Here is a 27,829-nt window from a genome sequence, read left to right as displayed (position 1 = left end):
TAATGCTAAAGTCACTTCTATATGTGAATCAAAAGACTTAAATAATTATTCTTTTGATAATCAGATTGGTTCACTCATTTCCAATGAGCAAAATATGAGTCAAAGAATTTTGGATGAAGGGAAACTATAGTGCTAAAAGCTAAAGACATGAATAAAAGCGACTAAGTAGATGATGAGAGTAAGCATATAGCATTAATAACAAGTAAATTTGAAAAGTTACTAAAGCGCAAGCATCAACACAACAAAAATGGAATATAGGTTAAATGGTAAGATTGTTAAGATTTTTTCTGACATTATTTATTTTTAGTATAGGGAACTCGGACATATAAAAAATGTGTTCCCTAATTTAAAAACTCTTCCTACAAAGAAAACGGGTAAAATTAAGCCAATTGTAATAAGGGAAAATGATTAAAAAAAATCTCTTGGGCAGACTTAGCTTCTGAATCATGAATCTAGGAACAAGATTATGAGGTGTAAGGTTTTGTTTATGTGTTTGTCTATTTTAGTTAATGCATGCTTGTATGTTTTTAAATCATTGTGAATGTTTTATTTTTATTGTGTTTAGTATTTTTCTTTTGTAAAAAGATGTTAATTTTTGTGATCTTTTATATTATTTTCCATGTATTTACTTGTGAAGTCTCTCTCAACAACACACACAAATAATTTTTATCGTACATACATAAGAGAATAAAATCTTTTCTCACAAATCATATTTTTTTCTTAAAATAAAAATTTTCCTCTTTTTACTTTAAATTTTAAACTATGATTGACTCTTCTAAAATAGTTAAAGTAAGAGAAATTAATAATTATCCCTCTTCCTCTAACTCCTTGGTGGTGAAACTTATTTTTGAATCAAAATCTATTTCAAATGAAAAAAATGGACCTATTAATATAGATCTACTTCATCTTCAAACATTTATCTATGTCATATGAATATTTTTTTGCAAGTCAATGAATCTTGTTCAATTTTTTTTAATCAAGTTGTTTATTTCTAACATATGGATCGAGTTTTGCTTTGTGATTTTCTCTTCTTTATATAAGAGAGTGAATTCTTCTTGTCTTGTGTTTGGAAGATAATCTCACAACCGAGAAAACACCTTTAAAGATTTAGAAAGGAAGCAAGTTGGCAAAAAATAAAAAAGGCATAAAATGAGATCAAAATGAAATGATATACAATATCCACCAAATTATTGCAAGATGTACAAAGTGTATCAAAAATTAATAAAGAGGCACAAAATGAGACCACAATTAGTTAGCTCACCTTTCTTTCAAATCTTCAATCTTAGAAAAATCCATGTGTCAATAGATATCTTTAACACTTGAGTTTCAAAATTATGATTCATGATTCATCATTTTTGTATTAATATTCTATTAGATATATTTCATGCAAGAAGATTAAAAAGATTAAAATTCTTTCACTAATTTGTTTTCTAAAATAGATTTTTGTTTAAATTTTTTTTTGGGGGGAGGGGAACTCATGTAGGGGCCTATGCATTAAAATAAAATGGGAATTACAAGGTTCTTAAAGGGAATGTTCAGCTCACTAATGCTCAAAAGAGCTACATAAAAAGTTCAAGTAAAACCTAAGAGCCGATGGTTCCCAATACTAAGATATAAAAAAACATTGATAATATTCTAGGGCTGCAAGAAGTAAGCACCCAAAAAAGGAAGAAAAGAAAAAGAACATTCAGCTTAAACTTCCTACAAAAAATATTCAGCTGAACCACAAAAGCCTCAATCCCAATATCATGCAAGAAATAGGGACTACAAAAGATAAGCAAGCAAAGCAAAGCATAGTAATAACAAAAAAGATTAGAAAGAGTAAGGAATTGAAGGCTATGCAAATATTAAGAAGAAAACACATATCCATAAATGAAGATTAGCAGCAAAGCTGAGGGTTGTAGTATTTGTCCAACCATCTTGTAACAACACAAAGTACCACACAAATCTTATCTTAATCCCACTCTAATGAGGCCTCCAATAAAAGTAAATCTATAAGAAAATAAGTAATAGCCTAAGAAGAATATAACACTAAGTCAAAATAGAGAGATCCCGAAAAGGAAAAATCCAGATAGCATCACCTGAAAAGCCAAAGCACTTCAATCTAGGAAGTAGATGAGCAACAAGGAGGGTATTGATCAGCATGAACGTTTTTCCATTCATTGCTCAAATTAGTCCCAGCACAATAGATTACCATAAAAATGAAAACTTAAAACATGTTAGAATGATAGCAAAACTGTTGCAGATAAGAATCCTTAGAAATTACAGTATTATAAATTGTATTAAAAGCAACATAGGTTCTTCCATATCAACAAATTTGGACACTGGAGAGAAGCAACCACCAAACTAATATTCACGACTATAAGTTAACTAGAAAAAATTAAGACATAAATAAAATAGCTGAGCAAATCACTACCTAAAAATACAAAAAATGTAAGTTCTAACATAAGGAAGACCAAGTATATCTAACCAAATGATGCCTTTAACTAAAGAAGGCAATAAATTGTAAGATAATTCAGTATGAAATTGGAGTTTAGAACCATGATTAGCAAGCAAATCAGAACAAGCATTGCCTTCTCTATGAATATGATTCAATTTCACATTAAAGAAAATAAAAAGTTGCTTAATTTCCTTAATAAGATAAAATAAATTAGGACTACAACTTTTTCATCATTATCTTTGAGACAAATGAGCATGAGTAAACCATCCAGTTCAATTCATATTTTAATCATACTAAGAGAAAGACATAATTGTAAACTAAAGAGGATAGCAGAAAGTTCAAAAAAAATAATAAAGCATTTTTGTATAAAAATAATTTAACCTATAAGGAGCTTGAGTTAGTGTGAATAAAACTTGAATCTCTAACCTTTCTAGCTTTAAGCAATGTCAACGCTTTTCTTACTAAGCTTTTAAATAAAATCAAGTGGTAACTTTCTCATTCTAAGAAAATTTGTTGAAATTAATTGATTCCTCTAAAACATCACCATCATTACCAGCTCCTCCTGATCAATGTCCATAAGATCCTTAGCTTTTTTATGTGAATTCCAATTTGGTTTTTCTATGTTTCTCTTCTTTTTAAAAATGTCGAAGGGGGGGAATATTTTTGGCTTGTTATTTTTATGGTTAAGTTGCATCTATTCATCTTGTAGTTGTATCTACTTATGTTATATTTATGCTTATTTATTTGTTATCTAGTTCCTAAAATTTATTTATTTAAATAAAAATTTTTTGGTTTCCTCTCTTTTTTAATATAATTCCATTAGTGAGGGGGAGACTAGGAGAAAATGTTTTAGTTTACAAATTTAACTAGGAATGTTTTCCATCAAAAATAAAAGGGGAGATTGTTGTAACTCAAGCTCACGAGTTTATATTTTTGATGATAACAAATATTGTGCCTCACATCTACGTGTCTCTTAGTATTTGCATTCTATATTTATTTGTGTGTGTACTAACGTTTTAGGAACACCATGCACCATCCAATGATGATTTAGGGCTCAAGATTAGGTAGAATAGATTATGCTATAAAGAGTTTGTAATATTCATTGATATTTGTTTATTTCTTGAGTCAAGTCTAGTAAAGGTTTTTGCTAGCTTTGTGACCATGCACACACACACACACAAACACTCAAGGGAGTAAAATTGGGTCAAAATTAATTGCTCAAATTTCTTAATTAATTATATTGTATGATTTATATCATAATGTATGATGAGCTCATCAAATTGAATATTTTTAATATTAATTTAATTTGAACTAATCCTATTATATGATTCACATCATAAAGGATAATCTAGATAAATCATCATAACAGCTGCCAATCATAATTTAGGTATTTTTTATAATTCAAATTTTGTTTTAATCATATTGTACAATCTGTATCATATTGTAAGATCAATGAAAATCATACTTATATTCATCCTATGATTAGGAGCTTAATTATAATAAAATTGTTTAATCTATCGTACAAGATTATTGTAGACAATTTTACTAGATGCTTTGATTCCTATATTGTATGATATTTAATTGTCGCCTATCATACAAAATAATTAGCTATGTGTTTTTACTAATCATATTGGATGATTTTCTTAATTGTATGGGATGATCAATAGAAACACTTGAACTGATTGTACAGGGCAATGTTGTTCATACTAACTGAAAAGGCTTTTTTGAACTAATCATATAGGAAGATGTTAAGATTATACTGGATTTTTTTTTTTTGAGAAATGCAATGTAAGCCCTACAAAGAAACCTTTATAATCCTTCACTATTTCTCTGAGATATAAGGAGGCTTCCCTCTTTCTAGCCCCCCTACAATTCCAAAAGATAATAGACTCCATATTAAGAAATAATATGGGAATGATCCCCTACTATTTTGCAATGATCTATGGCCATTCTTCTCTTCCTTTGAATATTTTCCAATGGTCCTAAACTTCTCAGTTCTTTAGATAATTTACCTTTCACAGAATTCGAAAAACCTACTGTCTGCTCCTCCCTCATCTGTTCAGCAATACTATCCTGTAAACCAGAAGAACCAACAGCCTCAACTGAATCCAAATCAATGGATTTACTAAAGATCTTCACATTCATCCTTTCAGCAATCTCTCCCTCCTCTACATCACAATCCAAAACTTGGAATTTATTAACAGCAATTGGAATTTCCTGAACTTGAACTGCAACATCCTGAGTCTCCTTCGCTGACTCTGCTTAGACTGATGACTTTTTGGTAATACATACCTCCTTCACCTCAGCAGCATTCCCCTGTTTCATTATTGCAATAGGTTTATAAACCTTTTTAACAGAGGTATTAACACCAATATTTTTTTTGGCATTTTTGAATCTTCTGTTGTTAAACTTAACATGGATCCAAGACCCATATTCTTCAACTTTCTTCTTAACAATATCAGATTTCACTTCCCAAACCTGATTCACAAAATCTTTAGGGCCTTTATATTCCAAATCAGTTTTAGTAACAACAATAGAATCAGGACACTCATCTTTGCTATGACCAACTCTACCACATTGGTAACAAAGAGAAGTTAATTTTTATTATTCCACCCATTGAAAGGATCTTCCGTGAATACCCTCTATCCAAACACCTGTAGGGAGCTTTTTTCTAGATCAACACGAACACAACATCTACCATACTCCCGCTTTCCCCATTTGAATGAATTTCCATCCAACATCAAAGGCGTACCTATCATTGAGGCAATGATAGGGATATTGTCCTCATCCCAACAGTTCAATGGCAGTCCCGGGAAACGAATCCAAACTGGTGATGTTATTCCTTTAAGCGAATCAGTGGAGAAAGAAGGCGACCATCTGTCCATGCCTATGATGTGGTTTCCAATGTACCAAGGGCCCCCATTCAATACTTCTTCCATGGATTCCTTATTAGTAAACGAACATAGAATCCAATTATTACCCAACATCGTTAGATGGAAGCTACCATATTTACTCCATTATCTTCTGAGTTCTTGACTACTGATTGAAAATGGCAATTCCTGTCCAAAAATTTTAATAACTAATGACTTCTTAAAAATATGGGAATTAGATAATTCCTTATCTGTTTTGAGTTTAATTGCAACCCCATCTTCCGATAGCTGTGTAGATTTGGAGTCAAAATTCAGTTTGATGTGTTGAGTCTTTTCCAAGCCGATTCAAAATTGTTTCCCTGATTCACATCACCATTCGATTTAAAATCATCATTCTGATTAACTCCATTCTTTTCTATATATTCCATAGGCTTCTGATCATTCTGAGTTTGAACTTCCGATATACGATTACCTTCTCGATTTTTTACTTTCAAGTTAACATCTGGTGATAGCAATACAAATTCTCTTTCCGCTAGAAACCCCGTAAAAGCCTCCTCATCAACATTCTGATTTACATCAACAGAAATACCCTTTCCTTTCCCTTCCACAAAAGGATTAATCCTTTCTTATTGCCTTATTCCTTCTCTGATAACCAGATTAGAAGATAATCTGGGCTTTTCTTGATATCTAAGAACACCACAAAAATTGACCGATCTTTGGTCATGAGCCTTCAAAGTTGAATTGTGACCAACCCCTGATTGAATACTACTGCCTGAAATCCTCTGCCGGCGGTCGGATGAGGACATCCTCCCCGCGATTCAAACAAGAAAAAGATCGCGAAACCAAACCCAGCAAGAACAGATTCTCTCTCTAGAACAAAAAACTGGAGCTTCTCTCTCTAGAACCCAAGATTATACTGGATGATAAGCTCCACCAGAATTGAGTTTTTAGGGTTTTTAAAAGCCCTCTATTTAAGATTTCTCAAAAGACTCAGTAAGAGTCTTTGGCATTCATTGAGTCCTTTTTTCTTTTGGAAAAAACTTATAGAGAGAACCTTGAGCTTGAAAGAGGAAAGAGTGGAGTTTGATAGAGGAAGAAAATCCTTACGGGGTTCAAGGGAGTGTGAGAGGGAGTTTCACGTGGTTTCCTCAATGAAATTACACCTAAGTACCATTATAATCAAGGTTTGTCTTGAGGGAGGTTTTAGGAAGAAGAAGATCTCTTTGGTGTCAAAGGACTAGGCTACTTCGCTTCATCGGGGAAGGTGAAAGGGATTCAAGGTTCTCTGCTTGTGAAAGAATTCATGGTTCTCTACTATCACCTAGAGGGTAAAAAAGGGTTCGAGGTTCTCTCCCATCTCCTAGAGGGACAAAAAGGATTACGATTCTCTACCGCACCAGATTAGTGAAAGAGATTTTGTAAGGGCTTATATGCCTTGTTATGGGGGCTAAAGGAGAGCCACTAAAGGTTTAGTGTAATACACAAAATGGAGGTTTTTAGGGAGTGGATGTAAGTCAGGTGTGGTCGAACCACTATAAATTCTAGTGTGTTTATTTTTTTTTTTCACTTTATTTTTCTATAATTTTTCTATGTGGTTGAAAAGTCTGATTTTCTTTTATTACAAAAAAACTTTTCTTATGCATCAATTTATAAAATGATTTTCTTTTTTTTAAAGAAATTTTTATATAATAAAATGATTTTTTTTTTTTTAAAAAAATTTTTATATAATCATTTCAACCCCCCCCCCCCCCCTTCTTGGTTAGCCTTGGGCTAGTTCTTTGAGGTTTAACAACCTTCACAAACTTTCAACTACCATAAATGAATTGATTTAACTAAAGTGCTAAATTATATATATCTTAAATCTATAATTTATAAATTTTATTAAATTAAAATTTGTAATGAATAATAAAATTTAAATTACTAGGTAGCACATGCTTATGAGCCTATTAACATAGCCACAAGGAGGATGAAATAAACCTCATAGCATCCCTAGTTTCGGAAAGACCATTGTTATTACTCTTAAATGAACATTGAAATTAGTAATAAAAAATTTAAATAATAAAGCTTTCATACCTTTGTGTCTAACTCCTTTTAGTTTGGCAAATATGTTTTGAAGTGGAAATCTTAATGACTAGTATACTTAATTAAAAAAGATGACTCTATACAATTTATCTTCCCCATTTTTTTAACATTTTTAGCCTTACAAATATAAGCCTTAAACTAGTAAATCAATGATTTTTGGCACTTATAATTTATTAATCACTATATTCTTCAAAATTTAAATTTTAAAAACTTTAACAATCAAAATATTTTTAAAAATAAATTCAAAGATTCTAATAAACTAGAACTTGAATTCAAACCATCCTTCCTTGATATTAAATAAACAAACTCATTTATATACTGCTTAAACCAAATAAATTCTTGGAACTATCCAAGCTACACAACCTTATACACATAATATAACTTGTTTCATTAGGTTAACCAACTTTTGCCTATGCTAGGAAGGTGGTTTCGTTTCGTTTATTTGGAGTGTCTTACCTAGAGTAAACTCATGTTTGGATTGTTTACTTTATGTACTTTCAGTGTCATGTTTACATTTCTATATACACTCACACAATATTGCATATACTGCTCTTTTATATTCTTGTAAAGTAGAAAGTATTTAGGCAATGATTTTAATGTAAATGCAAAGCAAAGGGTAAATATAAATGCTTTAAATTTCTATAAAATTGTATTAAGTTTTACAGTTTCAAGAGTTATAGGAGATTTGAAGATGATTATTTTTGTACATTTGTAGGTTCTATAAGAAAATATTTATTCTTTCTTTGAAGATCATTATCTTTCAAAATTTTATAGAAAATATCAAAGACAAAAAGATTTTAAGACAAAGTTAACAATCATATTTAAATCTACATTTGAATAGGAATAGAAATCCAATCTTGTTGTTGGTGGAACCTGACAAAAATTTTCTTTATAGCTCACCCTGGATTATACTTTAAAAAATTATCAATGAATAAAATCTTTATTAATAAATTATTATTCATTCATCATTTTATTGTGCGATCATGTACATATTGTAAAGTCCTGATTAAAGTTTAATAAATTATAAATCCTTAATTCCTAGGATAGAGCCATCTAATCCTGCAATCAGATGATCAGTGATTATAATTAGAATTTTTAGCTAGTAGTTCACTCAAGGAAGGTGTAATTCCAGTTTATATACACCACCATAATCTATGCATACTCCTTCTATTCTATTCTTAAAAAAATCTAAATCTAAATTATATTTTATAATCTAAAACATGTGCATTAAAATCTTGATAACCCAAAATTGTTTTTTTAAATCCATACGAACTTTGAAATTTTAGTCTTCATGTTAATTGAGAGTATTCTCTTATGAGATGTAATTAATAATAGGGGCTTACCCTTATAGAAACTTTAAAACACATAATTAAAATAAACACTACCTTAGTACCTTTCCAAGATAGGGAAAGAATTTATATATGCAAAATTTGCTTTAAATATTTGTTTAGTTTCATGTTTAAAATGATAGGTGAATGTTCTTTTACCTTTAGGAATGAATTGAATATTCATAATCCCATTTTTAATCATGAAAAATAAATTAAAAAAAAAAGTCTTCTCAAATTGATAGTAAAATACTAGTCTGACTCTTGGGATGCTATAATATTATTCTTTACAGATTTGAAAAAAGAAACTTAAAATATTAAAAAAAAAATTATTTCTCAAATTAAAGTGAAATTTATCCATATATGTTCTTAGAGTCTCTATTGGGGATTGACTTCTTTCTACATCATTAGTGAAGAATAAATTTTTTAAATATATATAGATTTAATTAAATGGTTGAGCTATAAAATTTAATGTATATGCAAGTTTATTTAAATTTCAATTTTATAAATGCATGTTTAATAAAATCCTGTATATGCATGTTTAGTAGAGACCTATATATATATATATATATATATACTATATTCTTGAATTTGTTTGTTTAATCATGCCCTTTGGTAACTTAATTTCATCCTAAAAACCAAGCAAACTAGTCAAACTGGAATACTAAGTCTATCCTAGTTCAGGTAGGGGAACTGCCCATATGTAGTCTTATATATGTATTTAAACTTCAGTTTTTAAATTATAAATATCCAAGTCATCTCACTTCTTACATAAAGTTTTTTCACTGAACTCAAAGTCTAAATCGAAATCTAAATCATGTCACTAAATTCATTGTTTAAATCAAAATAAAATCTTTTCTTTAAATTCACTATCTAGATATAAATATAAATCCTATCACTTATATCCTCTCTATTTGAGGATCTATGAATGATATTCCTATTCAAATAAAATATTCAAAAATAAATCTCAAATCAAAGTTTAATAATTCACCGGAAATACAATGTTATTTGGATTGGATTCATTATAAAATCATTAAAATCAAACTCAAATTCCAACTTCAATAATTCCCCTTGTCTTTTAGGCTGGTTTCTTAATTAAATCCCTAAAAATAAAAATAAAAAACCATTATTCAAAAGTTCCCCTAATCTAAAGTCTTTCAAATTGGGTCCAAATTTAAAGCAATATCAAAATTCCTGACTCAAAACTTCACCTAGTTTGAAGTCTTTCAAATTGGGTCCTTTCTTAAATCTTCTAAAAAAATCATGTTAAAATCTAAACCCCTTAGTTTGAATTTTTTTTCTTAGAACGTGGGTTTTGATTTATGTTAGATGGCATTTGATTAATTCTTCTTGATGAAAATTTTCCTCTATACTAAATCTTAAAAAATGAAAGGTGTGATTAACTACACTAAATACTTCAAGATAAAAACTTGTTATTAATCAAAGATATAAAGAAAAGTGTATCCTAACCTTCACACCTCTTATGTGTGGATAAATTTCTAATTTAAATTTAAATCGAAATCAAAGTAAAAATAGATTATAAATGAAAATTTTATTAAATTTCTTGCAATTTTACTTCTTATAGACATTATTGCATGATCATAAATCTATTCAATGATTTTTCTAATCAAGTGGTCAATCTTTTCAAAAGATTATGTTCTTTTTGTAGATCTTTCATCCTTATATAAGAGTGTGAGTTTTTCTTCTCTAATGTTTGTAAGATAATCTTACAATTTAGAACAATTATTTTAAGATTTTAAAAATAAGCCAATTTGTAAAAATTAAAATTTAAAAAACAAAAAAGATATACAAAGCATGCAAAAAATGAAAACAAGCATAAAACATGTCAAAAATTAAAAGATGCGCTAAGCACAAAAAAATAAATATGCATAAAGTGTGCCAAAATAAAAGATATATAAAGTAAACCAAAAATGAAAGATGTACAAAGTATCAGTAAAACATTTTTAATGATAAAATCTTTAGAGTTGTTAATTATATCTAACCCCACCACTCTCCTGGTGGTGTTATCTCCAAGTGGTACCTTGCCTCCTACCTTGGCCTCCAAAGAAATGAATTTATTTGCATCTCCAGTAATATGCCTTGAACATCCGCTATCCAGCTACGACATGCTCTTATGAGGCCTTCTAACACCTACAAAATCATCAGATGTTTGATTTCGGAACCCAGACAGGTTTTGGTCCCATCTTATGGAAAGAAGAATGAAATGCATACAAATTATGCTATGAATTTGAAGTTTTGGTTTCTACACCAAATGTGTTCTACGGTGAACAGTGAAAATGTGGGAGATATGTCCTGCATGCCACAAGAAAAACATTTAACCCCAAGAATAGAGTTTACTAATTTATTTGGGTTATGGTGCCTCTTCCTAGGTTTGAATGATGCATGCTGATGTGATGAATTATGAAACTCTTCGAGTGTAGGTGGTTTTTTATTTTTTTAAAGAAATTAATTCAGCTTCTAAAAACTTATTTTCACTTTCAAGAATTGACTTTTCCATTTTCAATGCATGTTCCCTACTATATAAATTAGATGCAAGAGTATTTAAGTTCTTATATGCATTTTCTAGTTCAACATGTAAACTTTTTAAGGAATCATGCTCATTAGTTAAATCAAGTTGCTTTTATTCAATTCATCAAATTCATTAATTAGAACAATATGATTACTATCTAAACTAGAATGATCTTTTCTCAAGTATTCATTCTCTTTATGTATAATTAAAAAATTAATTTTAAGGTTAGCATGTAGTTTCTTGAGCTACTATATGAAGAATTATTTTTTTTAGAAACTTCAAGTTATTTATTATAAGTAAGCTAATACACCTCATCTTGATCAGAGTTATCAAGAAGATCATCAGCCATTAAGCACACGTTTGTTAGCTCCTCTTCTGCTTCAATTTTAGAGGAGTCTGATGATGAGTAAACCCATAAAGCCTTCTGGGTCCTTTTCTTATCCTTCCTAAACTTAGAATTTTATTCACCACTCTTCTTGCTTGGGTGAGCTTTAAGAGTTAGGTAATCAGACTTCAGATGCCCTGGCTTCATGCTTTCAAAATAAATAACATAAAAAAACTTTAAAATTATTATTATTCTTACCCTTATTACATTTCTAATGATGCTTTTGCAGTTTTCTCAATAATCTATTGAATTACTTAGGTATTAAAGTGACATCATCATTTTTAGAACCAGAAGAATTAATGAGCCTTTTAATGCTACAATTTTCTTCTTTTTCTTCTCACCTACATCAAGCTGCTTTTCGTTCACTCCTTGCTTATAAGCAATGAGTGATCAAAGTAAGTTATTAATTGAATAAACATTCAAATCAATAAATTTAGTAATGGAAATAACTTTTGCATTAAAGGAAGAAGGTAAATATCTCAAAATCTTATTAACTTTTTTTATAGTTTGTTAGTTCTCTTCCTAATTCATACAGAGATGTAATAATTTTTATAAACATAGTATACATTTCAAAAATAGATTCACTAAGTTTCATGCTGAAAAATTCATAATCATGTACAAGAATGTTCAATCTAGATTATTTAACTTCATTTGTACCTGCATATATTATGCATAGCTTGTCCTAAATTTCCTTGCCAGTTCAACAAGTGGAAACGCATATAATCTTTTGAATTTAAGGCATAGAAAAAATAGTTCAAGCCCTTAGCATTCAGTTGCATTAGATCTCTATCATCAATAGTCCAATCAGCAAAAAGAATTTCAATTTTAATACAATTTACTAATCTATAAGGTACATAATAACCTTCCTTAACAAGCATCTACATATGATAATCAATTGATTATAAAAAGGTGGACATGCGAGTTTTCAAAAAATCAAAAGGTATATTATCAAAAAGAGATGATCTAGTAATTGAATATCCTTCTATGGTATTTCTATTTCTAAAGTTAGCCATGGATCTAAATTCAAAAGTTTTCTAAAACTTAATCTCATGAATCCAGCTCTTATACCACTTGAAAGTTTATGAGGGGTGTTAAACCCTAATGAACTAGTCCCAAGGCTAACTAAAAAGGGGATGAATTGTTTATTAAAAAAATTTCTAACATAAAATGAAATCTTTTAGAAATATTTTTTAATCTTTTAAAAATAAACTATTTATCCATAAGCAAAACTACTTTATCAATAGCAAAGAATAAAGTTTTGACCATAGATAAAATTGTAGGAATATGTAAAAATTAAAATGTAGAAAATAAAAGAAAGAATACATCAAGATTTAAAGTGGTTTGGTCAACAAGACCTATTTCCACTCCTTGGAAACTTCCTCTCTAATTATTGCACTAAATAGAAGAGAACCTCCTTTTTCTTCCACAATAAGGTGAATAAGCTCTTATAAAATCTTTTCATCAACCCGGTGAGGCAGAAAACCTTAAATCCTTTTAATCCCTCCTGGAGTAGGCAGAGAACCTGAAAATCCTTTTCTATCCACCTAGTGAAGCTAAATAACCCGAGAATCATTTTAATTCCTCCTGGGGTAGGTATAGAACCTTGATCTAATATTGATAAAGATCTCCTCAGAGCCACAAAGGAATAAGAGAAGCAACTTGAAGAAGATGCTGAACACCTTGCTTGCAGCAACCTTTATGAATCCGTCATAACTCCCCCTCATAAGGATCTCTCTCTCTCTCTCTCTCTCTCTCTCTCTCTCTCTCTCTCTCTCTCTCTCAAGCTCTCCCTCTTCATTCTCAAAGCTCTTTTTATATCTCCTTCATAGTAAAAGATTAACTCAAGGGTTAATATAATTGCTTAAGTGGATAGCCTCAAAAGGAAGCTCTAATTTTCAATTATGCATAACAAATCATCCTATATAATTAGTACAAAATAATCCTTTTAGCTAGGATCAATCACATTGATCTATATAATTATTTTAAGAGAAATTCATCTCAAATGATTTAAATATCATCCTAGACGACTAGTACAAAATTGCTGAACTTCGTCTAGTAAGATACAGACAATGCCTTATCGTCCCATGCACTTTTCTATCATATAGTATGATATGGGTCTATCATCCTGATGAATTAGTTGAAACTTATTATATTCATCTAGTATAATAGGTTTCAATTCCTTATCGTGCCATACATGTTCTCTATCATTTACTATCATCATCACTGATTATCTTATACGATCATATCAAATTATATTTTACCATAAGTATTCTCTTAATCATGAGATTAATCTAGGATGATGCATATCATCCTGTACGATTAGTACAAAATTTAAAAATTAAAATATTTCCTAAATTATTATTAACGACTATTTTTCATCATCTAAACTGATCGTCTTAGATGATAGGATTATCTAATATAATTAGTTTAATCTATTGCAATTAGCATGGATGCCCTAATCAGGGTTTCTATTTTTAACAGATCATCCAATATGATTTGAAATCATCCAATATGATTAGGCAAAATATAGAAAAATCTCTAACTCACAAAAATTTCTCCCCTTAAGTGTGTGTGTAGGGTTACTTAGATTGCGGTCCACTAGATACATGACTTGACTCAAAATAAAAAGTGCATTAAAATTGAAGTTACAAATAAAATCAACACTAGTCTTTCCAATCTTGAGCTGATTTGCATTGCAAGTGATCATGTGGACCTGAAAGGTTAGTAAGGCCAACAAGATAGATATGCAACAATAGTAGTGGTAAAGAAATAATAATGTTTATTATCATTTAAATCATAGTACTTAGATCCTGTTTTATAACAGTTAGCCTTTGCTCGCTTTAGAGGCTTTAAGCTATACTAAATGGATGAAAAGAATGCCTTTTTGAATGAGGTGATTAAGAAACATATATATGTAAAGCAATCCCTTGGATTTGAAAATTCAACCTTTCTCAATTACATATTTATTTGAAAAATCCTCTAAATTTGAAATCAATCTAATATATTTAACCCCAAAAATAGAATTGAGATCCAAAGGCTACAAAACCTTTAAATATTTATATTTCATGCCACTAGACTTGCCACCTAGTAAAATTTGACCTTGAGACCTTTTCCAAGACCTTTGACCATGCTCACAACTTTTGTTATGACATATTAACCAGTAAATTGCATTTTGTTGTGAAAAATTTGACATAGAGTTGACTAGGGGTTAGGATGACCAAAATGCCCTTTAAGGCCAAATTCAACTTTTCCCCTAAACTCTATATGGCACAGTCAAACCAAACTTTAAAACATCTTTTAATGATTATTAAACATCATTAACAGTATATTTGACATGAACTCAAGCTTTAGTTTTTTTTACAAATTTGGACCTAAGTCTTATGATTTTGATGATAACAAATATTAATAGCTTTCTCTCTATGATATTTCAATATATTGCATATCTTTTTTGCCCTGGTAACTAACATTTCAGGATTACAGGTCACCTGTAACCCCGATCAGCTCAAAACTAAGTAGAGGAATAAAGTCTATATTTTCCAATCTTTTTCTAGTTTTTACCATTCTTGAGTCAAATTTATATTGTGCTGGATGATAAAGCTAAGTAACCTTGCACACACACACTCAAGGGAGTGAGTTGGTGAGTTAAGAAATTTATATCATATTGTATGATTAGTTTAATAGAAAAACCTAATTAAGGCACCTCAATTAATTAAGAGTAATTAAATAACACTAAATCAAAGGATTTATTATTATGCAATTTTTCTAATGATGGTGCTTTTAGATTAAAGGATGCTTGGCATGTTTTAGAACCAAGAATGGTGCTTCTAATATTTTTATATGATTTGGCATAAAATTATTCCTTCCATTATTGCTATTTTTATCTGGAGGATTTTACATAAGTTCATTCCTATTGATAATAATTTAATTAATAGAGGTTTTATTTTGTCTTCCAAATGTTAATGTTGTTATCATGTGGAGAATATGCATCATATTTTTCTTTTTGGTATTTTAGCTATTAAAACTTGAACTTATTTTGATGATATTTTCAAATTAAATTGCTTTAATGCTAATATTTCTAATTATGATATTCTTAATTCTTGGTTTATCAAGTCTAAGGGTCATATCAAGAATGTTATTCCTTCTCTCATTTTATGATATTTATGGTTGGAGAGGAATAATTCCCTTTTTAATGGTGTTGGTTTAAACCATCATAGGATTATACATAATGTGTTATACAAAGTTCTGAAACTTTTTACTGTTAATATGCTTTCAGTTAAGAACTTTAAAAATTATTACTTTGTGGCTTCTAACTTAGGTCTCAAGTTGGATGGTGAGCATCCTCCTTTTGGACCTAGGATGGTTTACTGGATCAAACCCCCTAATAACTCTTATAAATTTAATATGGATTTTACTGTAAAAGGTTCCATCTCGGGATGTGATGGGACTATCATGGATAATTTTGGGAGCATCGTTTTGGATTTTGTTTGTCCCTTATAGATTTGTGATATGATTTTTGCTAAGCTCTTGGCTATTCTTTATGGGATTAGAGTATGTATTTCTCTTGATATTTCTAACATTAGCATCGAAGTTGATTCTACATATAGTACTCAATGTTTAAATAATCTTATTGATTATGTTTAAAATCCTACTCTTTTTACCTTATGAGAGTAATTAAATAATTATTGATCTTTGTTAACTTCTCCTTCTCTCATTTGTATAGGTAGGTGAATGCTTGTGCTGAATGGCTTGCTAATTTGGGGTGTGATTTGGATTGGTTCATTGATCTTTCTGCTATGAACTTACATGTTCCTTTAAAAGGGAATTTAAGATTGGATTAAATTGGTATTCCTTATGTTAGAGTTTAATGCTGCTGGGTGGATGGAGCTTGTGTTTGTCTTGGGGGATGCCTCTTATTTGGTCTGCTAGAGGTTTTTTGCTTATGGGGTTTCTCTAGAGCATTTATGTTATTGTTGGGTTTTGTGGACCCAAGTACTTTAATTTAGGCTTCCAGATGTTTGGAAGCCCTATTTTTTAGGTGGTGTTATACATGGCCTTTTGGTCTTATTTTTTATTTCCTTGGGACTGGGGTATCCTTGCTATTTGGTTTCACCTTTTGGGCTATTTATTAACTATCAATTATCTTTTTTATGCTTTTTTTTGTTTGGTTTTTTTTCCTAGGTGTTGCTTTTTTCCTTTTTTAAGGATTCTCTTGGTTAGCCTTGCTATAAGGTTGGAGGGTTTTTTCTAGAGCTCACTTATTTTGCATTTTGTTGAGTCGTGTGGTACTATTTTTTATGGTTTTGGCCTCTATATGATTGGGGGTCATTTTGATTGGTCTTCATGGTTTTGTTTTGATGCCAACTTTTCTCTTCTTAGCTGCTCATCTTCTCCCAATTTTTTGGGTGTATGTGTGGAGGTGTGTTGGATTTTCTATATGGTTTTTTGTTATTTCTGCTTGGGCTTTTTTGGGGGTGTAGTGGAGGTTCTTCCTTGGCTCTTCTTGGTTGGGCAGCCGGATGTTGGTAAGGTTGTTTGTGGATTGGTTTTCTATATATTATGGATGGGCATTTCTGGGGGTATGCTAGTGGTTTTTACTTGGATTTATTCGGATTGGTTATTGGGTGTTGGTAAGGTGTATTTTAGTTTAATCTTTTGTAATTTGTGGTTGGTTTACCTTGGGGTGGAGCTGGTGGTTGTTCCTAGTTATTTTCCAAGGACTGTTCTATTGGGTGCCTTTAGTTTTTTATGGGATTTGGCCTCTAACCTGGAATACCAGGTGGGGTTCTCTCTATCTATAAACTTTTAATGCATGATCCCTTTAAGGACTCTATAATTTTTTCTTATATTAACACATAGGTCCCTTCATGGGTTTTCCCTAAAAAAAGACTAATTAAACTAATTGTACAATACAATCCATATCATACAGTATGATAAGTTATAATCATAAAAAAAACCGCTAGTCATAGTTTACATATTATTTTAAAATTCAAATTTTGTTCTAATCGTTTCGTATAATATGTATTATAATAAACGATAAATGATAATTATACCTAAATTGATCATGTGATTAGAAGTTTAATTATGGTTAAATTATTCAATCATATCGTATAGGACGATCGAAGATGATCTTACTATACAACCGGATTCTTACATGGGATGATTATTAAATGTCGCCCCTCATACTGGACAATTGTCTATGTGTTTGTACTGATCGTATATGATGATCACAGACAATCGTAATGTATGACCCAATTGATGCATGATACGATAATTAAAAGTTGCCCCTCATACTGGATGATTAGCTATATGCTTGTACAAATCATAGAGGATGAAGTTTCGAATCATATGGGATGATCAATATAAATAAATAAACCAAATGGAAAGTAGGTAGCAGTTTGTAATAGATGAAAGTACTATTTTTAATTAATTGTATAGTAAGATCTTGGATTATATTGGATGCCAGAAGTGTCAGATTAAAATTTAGGGATGTTTAGAGGCTTTCTAATTAAACTCTCACATTGTTTTATAGGAAAGACTTTTGGCTACTAAGTCTTTATGTGAGGGAGCAAAGAGATGTATAGGAGAGCTTTAAGAGAGAGAAGAGAGGGAGAGATTTTTATAAGGGAGATTGTTGAGGGATTCACAAGGATACTACAAGAAAGGTTCTTCCTTGACTTCTTCAAGATTCTGCCTTGATCCATTGGAGTCTCCAAAAAGATATTCTTCAACAAGATTCCCATATCTCTGCCTTCTCCATGAGAGAGAAAAATAATTGTTGGTTCTTTTCCATCACCAAGAGGGTGAAAAGGATTGCAGGCTCTCTGCCTTCACCAGGAGGGTGAAAATTGATTTTACATTCTCTGCCTTCACTGGGTTGGTGAAAATCTTATTGTAAGGGATTCTCCCCCTTGTTGTGGGGGCAAAAGGAAAGACACTACTTTTAGTGCAATACCTGGAAAGGAAGTTTCTAGGGAGTGGATTTAGGGATTGGACTAAACCAATATAAATTTTTGTGTGCTTTATTTTAATTATTTCACACTTTTATTTTTTTGTGGTTTCATATGTGGTTGATAAACCTTGAATTTTGTTATCATAATTTTAATTTGCTTCGATAATAAAGGGATTATAGGGTGATTTCTTTTTGTCAAAATTTTTTAAATAACCAATTCACCCCTCTTGGTTAGCCTTGAGCGAGTTCCTTTCGTTTTAACAACCTACACAAACTTTTAAGTGGTGTCAAAGAGGAATTCAAACACTAAGTTTTAGAAAACTTTTGATAAATGGCCATTACTACTTTTGATAATCATAATACTGCAAAAGGGTATACAATCAGACGACCACCTTTATTTGATAATATTCCTTTTGGTTTTTGGAAAATTTGCATGTCTACTTTAATGCAATATATTAATTTTCGCATATGAATGTTATTTCACAAAGGATATTCTAAACCTTCAAGTTTTGTAAATGACATATAAACTGAAATACCTTTTTTTTGAATAGAGTACAGATGATAGAAATTTAGCCCAACTGAATGCAAAGGGTTTAAACTATTTTTTCAGTGTGTTAAAATATGTAGATTACATGGGTGTATCTTTTTTTTTTTTTAGCAATGCAATAAGCAAAAATTTTATTAATCACCAATTACTTATAAGAAGATTCCTCCTTCAACAAGTCAAGAAAAGGAAGGAGGAACCTTATTCCTAGAGAAATCATCCCAATAAAAGGATGAAGAATGAGCATAGTTAGCACAGAAATTAGTTAACTTATTAGAATCTCTTTTAACATAAGAAAAGATAAAATGCTTAAATTTAAAAAGAAAATCTAAATCCTTTGGTTTTAGAAATTTTTTAGATTACATGGGTGTATCTACTTGCACAACTGAAAATGAAATTTAGGATAAACTATGCATAACCTATGATGGAGCAAATGAAGTAAAATAATTGAGGTTGAACATTCAACTCCATGATTATGAATGGTTCTATATGAAACCTAGTGAGTCTATTTATGAAATATATACTATATTCACCCAAATTATCACTTCCCAGCATGCATTAGGTAATTAACTTACCAATTATAAAAAGGTTAATAAAACTTTGCATTGTCTACCTAGTTTATATGATGCCAAAATCACTGTTATTATTGAATCTAAGGATCTGATTATTTATTCTACTAATAACATACTCGAATCATTCATTTCTTACAAGAAATGAGTGAGTCAAAGATAGATTGATGAAGGTGATAAAAGAAAAGAGAAAACACTTGCTTTAAAGGCTCATGATTCTTAAAGTGAAAATTCTTAATCTAAAGGTGGTGATGACATTATACTGATGACAAGAAAATTCAAAAGTTTTTTGAAGAAAAAACAAAGATGTTGTCAGCAATGGAATAAAGGTAATTAAATCTAATAAAAATTCCAAAACTTCTTCTCATGTCATTTATTTTGAATGCAGAATGTTAGGGCACATGAAGACTAATTTCCCAAATTATAATGCTCACCAAATTAAGGAAAAGGTTGAAGAAAAAGCCAAATTTAAAAAGAGCAAGCAACGAACTCAAAACACTTTTTAGGCAGTCTCCACTTCAGACTCATCTAATTCAGAAGCTAAAGAGAAGGTAACCAACCTATACTTAATGGAAGATAACCATCTTGATCATTCCAATCAAGAGGAGGTATGTGAGCTTTCCTATAATGAATTATTTCAATTTTCTAAGAAAAAAATTCATAATGCATATGAATGCCTTAGAAAAGACCACTCTACATTAGGATAACAATAATATGGTCTTGCTTGATGAATTTTATGCATTGAACAAAAAGCATCTTGACTTAACTACTGAGCATGATTCCTTGAAAGAAACACATATTGAATTAAAAAATTATGTCAAAGAATTGAAGGTATGTTTAGATGAAGCTGATGATAGGGAGCTTGCATTAAAAGTTTATAATTCTATTCTCAAAAGTGCAAACAAATTTTTGCAAGTGAAGTAACTGCTTTTAAAGAAAAAAAACCATCACCTATAATTGAAGAATTTTATGAATAATTGTAACAACATGCATCATTAAACCAAGAAAAAGGCATCATAACCTAAATATACTAGTGAATATATTCCCTGGAGTTAGGTGCCTTTCTTGAGGCATGCTAGGACATATCTCCCACACTTAAGGGAGACCAAAATTGTATAAACCACAACATAGCATGTAGGTAGACATTCCATTCTATAATTTATAAAGTGGAACCCAAACTTATTTGGGTTCCTAAGTCTAACCCTTGGTGATTTTATAAGGCTACTCTCAATAAGGGCCCTGTGAGAGCATGTGGTTCCTAGATAGTGGATGTTCAAAGCACATTATGGTGATAAAAAGTAATTCATCATGCTGGAGGCTAGGGAACGGGGCAAATTAACACTTGGAGATAACACGATTAGGAAGGTAGTTGGATCAGGTATAATTAGTAACTCAAAAAATTTCATGATTGGAAATGTTTTATTAGTAGATGACTTAAAACATAATTTGCTCAGCATTAGCCAACTTTGAGATAAAGGCTTTAGTATAAAATTTTATCTACCAGCTGCATGACTAGTTTAAATGGAAATACTATATTTCAAGGAAAAAGAATTAGCAATGTCTATATGCTTGATCTGAATTGCATTTATTCTTCCATTTCTCTTTGCCTAAAAATTATTACCGATGAATCTTTGTAATGATATTAGAGAATGTGTCATGCAAGCATAAAAAACCTTTGAAAAGTCACACAAAAAGACTAAGTGAGATGCATACTCAAACTAGAATTCACTAAGTACCACCTATGTGATGGCTATTAGTTAGGAAAGCAAGTAAAATCCTCCTTCCACTCAAGTAAGGACATTAACATTAACAAACCTTTAGAAGTCCTTCACATGGATCTCTTTGGTCCCATTTGCACTACAAGCCAAGTAGGGAAAGTCTTTGGGTATATGATTGTTGATGATTTCTTGAGGTTTACTTGGGTTAGATTTATACCTCATAAAAGTGAATCATTCGAGGAATTTAATACATTCTCCACTTGGATTCAGAGGAAGCTAGGTTATGAAAGTATGACTATTCATAGTGATCAAAATGGATAGTTTTAAAATGAAAATTTTGAATCTAACTGTAAGGAGCAAGGGATAGATTATAACTTTTCAGCACCTAGAATCCCTCAGCTGAATAGAGTAGCTGAATGAAAGAATAGGGCCTTGGCAGAAGCTACTAGAGCCATGTTAGCTGAATACTCACTTTATAAATACTTTTGGGTATAAGCTATAAATACAACCTATTATGTTCTGAATAGGGTTAATGTTAAATCTAAACTAAATAAGACACCCTATAAAATCCTTAAGGGTTGGACACCTAATCTCTCTCACTAGCATATCTTTGGATGTAAAGTATTCACTCTAAATAATAGGAAATTTTGAGCGCAAATTTGATGAAGGAGTTTTCCTATGATACTCAAATGTTGGAAAATCCTTTATAGTTTTCGATAAAAGGACACTGGTGGCAGTGGAGACCACTCATATAGTTTTTGATGAATATGATAATTCAAGAGGGTATGCAGTAGAAGAAGTATTTGAAGTCACCTAAGAAGTAAAATAAGTAAATCTAAAAGAAAGGGTAGAAACTAAAAATTTATTGCCTAGTGAATGGAGATATTCTTCAAGTCGTCTTTAAAAACTGATCTTTGGAGACCCATCAGAAGGTGTTAAATCTAAGCATGGATTTAGGAAAGAAGTTAACTACTCTCCCTTTATCTCAATGATTGAACCCACAAATATAAGAAAATCACTATATGATGAATTTTGGAACCTATCCATACAATAAAAATTGAATCAATTTGCTAGAAATGATATTTGGGAGAGAGTGTTATTGGAATAAAATGGGTTTTTAAAAATAAAATGAATGATTCTGGTATAGTGGTTAGAAATAAAGAAATATTAGTGGCTAAGTGGCAAAACCAGATAGAAGCGATTAATATTGAACAAACATTTGCCCTTATAGCTAGACTAGAAGAAATAAAGGTGCTACTAACTTTTGCTTGCTTTAAGGGATTCAAATTATATCACATGGATGTTAAAACTGCCTTTTTAAATCGTGTAATAAAATAAGATGTATATATTAAACATCATCTAGGCATTGAAAATTCACAACTTCCTAATAATGTGTTAAAATTAAAAAAGGCATTATATGGACTAAAATAAGCACCTAAAGCATGGTATGAAAGGCTAAGCACATTCCTACTTGATAGAACCTTTGTTAAGGGGAGCATAGACACCACCCTTTTTCTCAAAAAAGTAGGAGAAGAACTATTTACTATCCATATCTATATTGATGATAATTTGTTTGGATCTTAAGATAAAAAGCTATGTGATGAATTTTCTAAGAGAATGAGTAAGGAGTTTGAAATGAGTAAGATGGGAGAACTGAACTACTTTCTTAGATTTAATATAAGGCAAAAGGATGATAGAATTTTCCTTAGTCAATCAAAATACATTAAGAACTTCTTTAAGAAATATTAAATGAATAAGTCCAAGGCAATTAACACTCCCATAAGCTCAACAGTTTATTTGGATAAGGACACAAGTGGAAAATTAGTTGATCTGGAATAATTAGATCACTTCTTTACTTAAATGCTAACAAACCTGATAATATATTTAGTGTTTGTCTCTATACTAAATTTTAGGTTGATCCAAAAGAATCCCACCTAACTGCATCTTAGAGAATCCTTAGATATCTCTTAGGAATTGAAAGCTTAAGAATCTGGTATCCTAGGCACAACACTTCTTCTAAAATCATAGGATATTCTGATTCTGACTTTGCTAGTTGTAGGTTTGATAGGAAAAGCACTTCTAGAACTTATCAATGCATAAGACAATCTTTGCTCTCCTAGTCAAGTAGAAAATAGAATTCAATAACCCTTTCTACTATATAAGCTAGATATATAACCTTAGGAAGTTGTGTGGCATGGGTCCTTTGGTACCATTATAATCTTATGTGATAACACTAGTGTCATCTACATTTTAAAGAATCCATTCCAACACTATAGGACCAAACACACAAACTTAAGGCACCATTTCATTAGGGAGCATGTCACTAAAGGAGATATAGAGCTACATCATATAGCCATTGAAAATCAGCTTGCAGACAACTTTACAAAATAACTAGCTTTTGAAACATTTAGCACCTTAACAACCAAATTAAGTGTCATAGATATTCATGCTTGAAACTGGATGTTTTAAAAATCTGAAATTTGAATGTTGTATTTTCTTCTTTTTTTTTTCTTTAGTGTTTTATATTTTTTTTAGTTATTCATGTTTTTGTTTATTTCTTTTAAAATTTAAGAATTTGATCACTACTTACTTTACTAGTTGAACACTTCTTTAAATGAAAATCTTACATATGTTTGTAAGCAGAGATTCACTCCTCTAAATTAGAGATTATCTCTCTTTAATAGAGAAGAAAAATTGAAGATTATCTCTCTTCCTCTAACTCCTTTAAGGATGGAATTTCTTTTTGAAGCAAAATCTATTTCAAATTAAAAATTGGACCAAGAAATATAGATGTGTTTCATCTTAATAAAATTCTTTATCTCATTTGAATATTTTTGCAAATCAAATAATATATTTCAAATTTTCTTAATCAAGTTGTTTATTAGATGGATTAGATTTTGGTTCGTGGTTTACTCTTCCTTATATAAAAGAGGAAGTTCTTCTTCTCTTAAATTTGGAAGATAATCTCATAACTCAGAGTCCCTAAAGACTTACAAAGGAAACAAGTTTGCAAAAGTGAAAAGATGGACAAAATGAGCCTAAAAGATAAAAATATGCGTAATGAACTCCAAAATTTGAAAGTTGCTCAAAGTGTATCAAAAATCAAAAGATGCACAAAGTGCACCAAATACTAATAAAATAGGCACAAAATGAGCCCACAATAAGTTAACTTCCCTTCCTTTTAAATCTTCAAATCTTAGACAAATCCATGTGCCTATTTATATCATCTACACCTGACTTTGAAAATCATGATTTTTAGTTCATCAGTTTGCAATGATATTCTCTTAGATATATTTCTAAACAAAGTTTGAAAAGATCATATTTCTTCTCTAATTTATAATTTGAATTAGATTTTTGTTTATAAAGGACTTTAACCTATAACAAGCTTGAGCTATAATTGACAAAATTCAAATTTCTAACCTTTTTGGATCTTACTGTTATCAATGAATTCCTTACTAATTATTTGTAACAATCATAAGGTAAAATTTTTATTTAATACATCTAATTTTATCTTTAAAAAAAAAATTGATTTCTATTTTCCCTTAATTGATTTTATTTTGCTATGTTTTGTTTATCCTTTTATTGTGATTTTAATTTATTTTATTTCTTGGTGCTTTAAGGATTATTCATAACCATATCAGATTTTTGCTCATATCATATTGTACATTCTTCACAAATATCATCACAGATCTAATCACAAGGCATCCAATGGCTCATATTCATCAGTTATTGGTGATTGTATTGTACGAACACCTACTTTGTACTATACGATCCATATGATATTAATTGTTGGATTAATTGAAGTGGAAAATCATGTATCATATTGTACAAACACATGTTTGTATTGTATGATCCGATAAGTCAACAATTATCCATGTAACTCCTTAGGATGAATGATTTGTCTCTTATTGTCCAGTATTATTCTAATCAAATTGTACGATGAGACTGACTTTTTTACTAATTAGACAAGACAAATTGATTGTAAAATACGATTTTTCCAAATCTATATAAATGGACCAAACTCATGGCTTTTCTTTAATCCAATCCTTCAAACTCTCATCCTCTCTTACTTTAGCTCAATTTCTTGGCAATGGCTAGCAGCAAGAGTTCCCGAGCACTCGTCAAAAGTTCCTCCCAATGTCGAATTGATCCTAAATTTGTTGAGGTCACTAATGAAGAGGCCTACCATTACTATAAGAAAGCTAGAATTATTGCCGCTAAAGTCATCAATCATGAGGATCTAAATTTTAAGTACTACTTTTTTCACCAATGCCAATCTTACTTTTATTCTTACTCTAGCCTTTCCTTTCAATTCTTAATTGCTTTTCAAATTTTTTGCAAGCCAAAGAATTAATAGCGAGGGTACTACCCTCCAATCTTATGTTAATAGGATGCCAATAGAGTTTATATAACAAGACTTCCATGAATTTTTCTATATTTCCACTACTAGTAAAAAAGTTTATGTTCTAGCTGCAAATCATGATTTTGATTGGAACTCTATCAATAAAACTCTTAGGGAGTCTAATGTTAGCTCCATATTGCATAAGTCAATACTCTAGTTTAGGATTCTTGCATCATCCAGCACATACTCAGGAACTCTGTCATTCTTAAAGTTGGTGATCAAACTAACATTGCTCCTATTCTATCTCTTACAACTTATTTTATAATGGCTCAAAATAACTTCAATGCAGCTAACCTTCTTATTCACCAACTTAAAAATATGACATTCATTTAAGATCCCCTCCAAAAGAGGTTGCCCAATCTAGCCTTAAGAAATATCATTACCTATATCCTAAAAACCAAATATAGCCTCCAGTATCCTACACCACCTTGTCACCTTCCAGTCTACTACATAAATAGCTCTTTCCACCTCCTTCACAATGCACATCAATAATAAGGGGGAAATTATTATAAATCTTGGCCCAAGTCTTATAATTTTGATGATAACAAACATTATTAGATTTTTTACTAAGCTATTTATATCTATTGCATATCTATTTTTCCTTACTCACTAACATTTCAGGATAACAGCTCACTTGTAACCTCGTTCAGCTCAATATTGGTTATGCTATAAATAAAGCCTATATTATTTCAATCTTTTTATACTTTTTTCCTTTCTTGAGTCAAATTTGCATCATGGTGGATCCTAAAGCTAATTAACCTTGCATACGCACACTCAAGGGAGTGAGTTGGTGAGTTAGAAAATTTTCTTTTTTTGAACTAATCATGCAATACAATTTATATCATACTAGATGATCAATTAAATAAAAAACCCTAATTATGGCAACTTAATTAAATAAGAGTGATTAAACTAATCATATTGTATGATCCATATTGTATTTTGCAATCCATATTGTACAGGACGATTAGTTATAATCATCAAAATAGCCACCGATAATAATTTAGGTATTATTTTAATATTCAAATTTTATTTTAATCATACCGTATAATATGCATCGTATTATTTGATATATGACAATAATGTTTAAATTAATCATGTGATTAGGTGTTTAATTATAGTTAAATTATTCAATCAGATCATATAAAATTATCGTAAATGATCATAATGTATGACCCGATTCCTGCATGTTGGAAGAATCAGGGCTCAAGTTTAGGTAGAATAAGAATGTGGTTGACCAGATTTTATAATATTTGTTTTTTAATTTCATAGGTCAGAGTCCTATAAAAGGTGTTTGCTTTTTAGAAACCGGATACATTCACAGGGGAGTGAGAAATTAATCTTTTAGTTTTTGAAATATTCATACCGTGCGAATCAGATCATATTATATGATTCGTTGTTTTTTAAATGATTTAAAATGCCTAATTTTATAGTTAATATTTGAAAAGTAATTGTACTATATGATTTAGATCTTACTATATGATTTGTTTAAAATAGAAACCCTAGCTGTTAATCAAAATTTTGTAAGTATTTTATTTTTTTTATTTTTAATCTGATTGTACTGTAAGATCAAGTTCTTGCAATATGAAAATAAAAAAACTTTAATCTCCATGATTAGTCAATTAAATTAATGTTTAACTAATTTGGTCAATGTTGACCTCTATGCATTATACAGACAAAAAAAATTCACTTACCTATTATACAACTTCGGTATTTACCCCTGCCAGATCCCACAAATCCCACTTTGGCCCGCCAAATCACTGTACATTCAGCATCATTCTGGGATCCCTACTCAAATTTTGTGGTAGCTCCTCGAGCATTGCTCTCCAACATCTTTAAAAGCAACCCCAAGCTCCCATCGTTGCTGCTCTCTTCCATTCACAAACCCCTCACTGCTCTCTCATCAAAATCCCCTCTCTGCTGCTCCAATTACTCTCACCACAAAAATCAAATAGAGAGAGAGAGAGAGAGAGAGAGAGAGAGAGAGAAAGGTTCTCCTTACCTCAACCTTGACCGAA

This window comes from Dendrobium catenatum, unplaced genomic scaffold (assembly GCF_001605985.2).
Source record: "Dendrobium catenatum unplaced genomic scaffold, ASM160598v2 fragScaff_scaffold_23, whole genome shotgun sequence".
NCBI lineage: Eukaryota > Viridiplantae > Streptophyta > Magnoliopsida > Asparagales > Orchidaceae > Dendrobium > Dendrobium catenatum.
The sequence above is the reverse complement of the archived record's forward strand: the minus strand, read 5'-3'. Positions refer to the sequence as shown.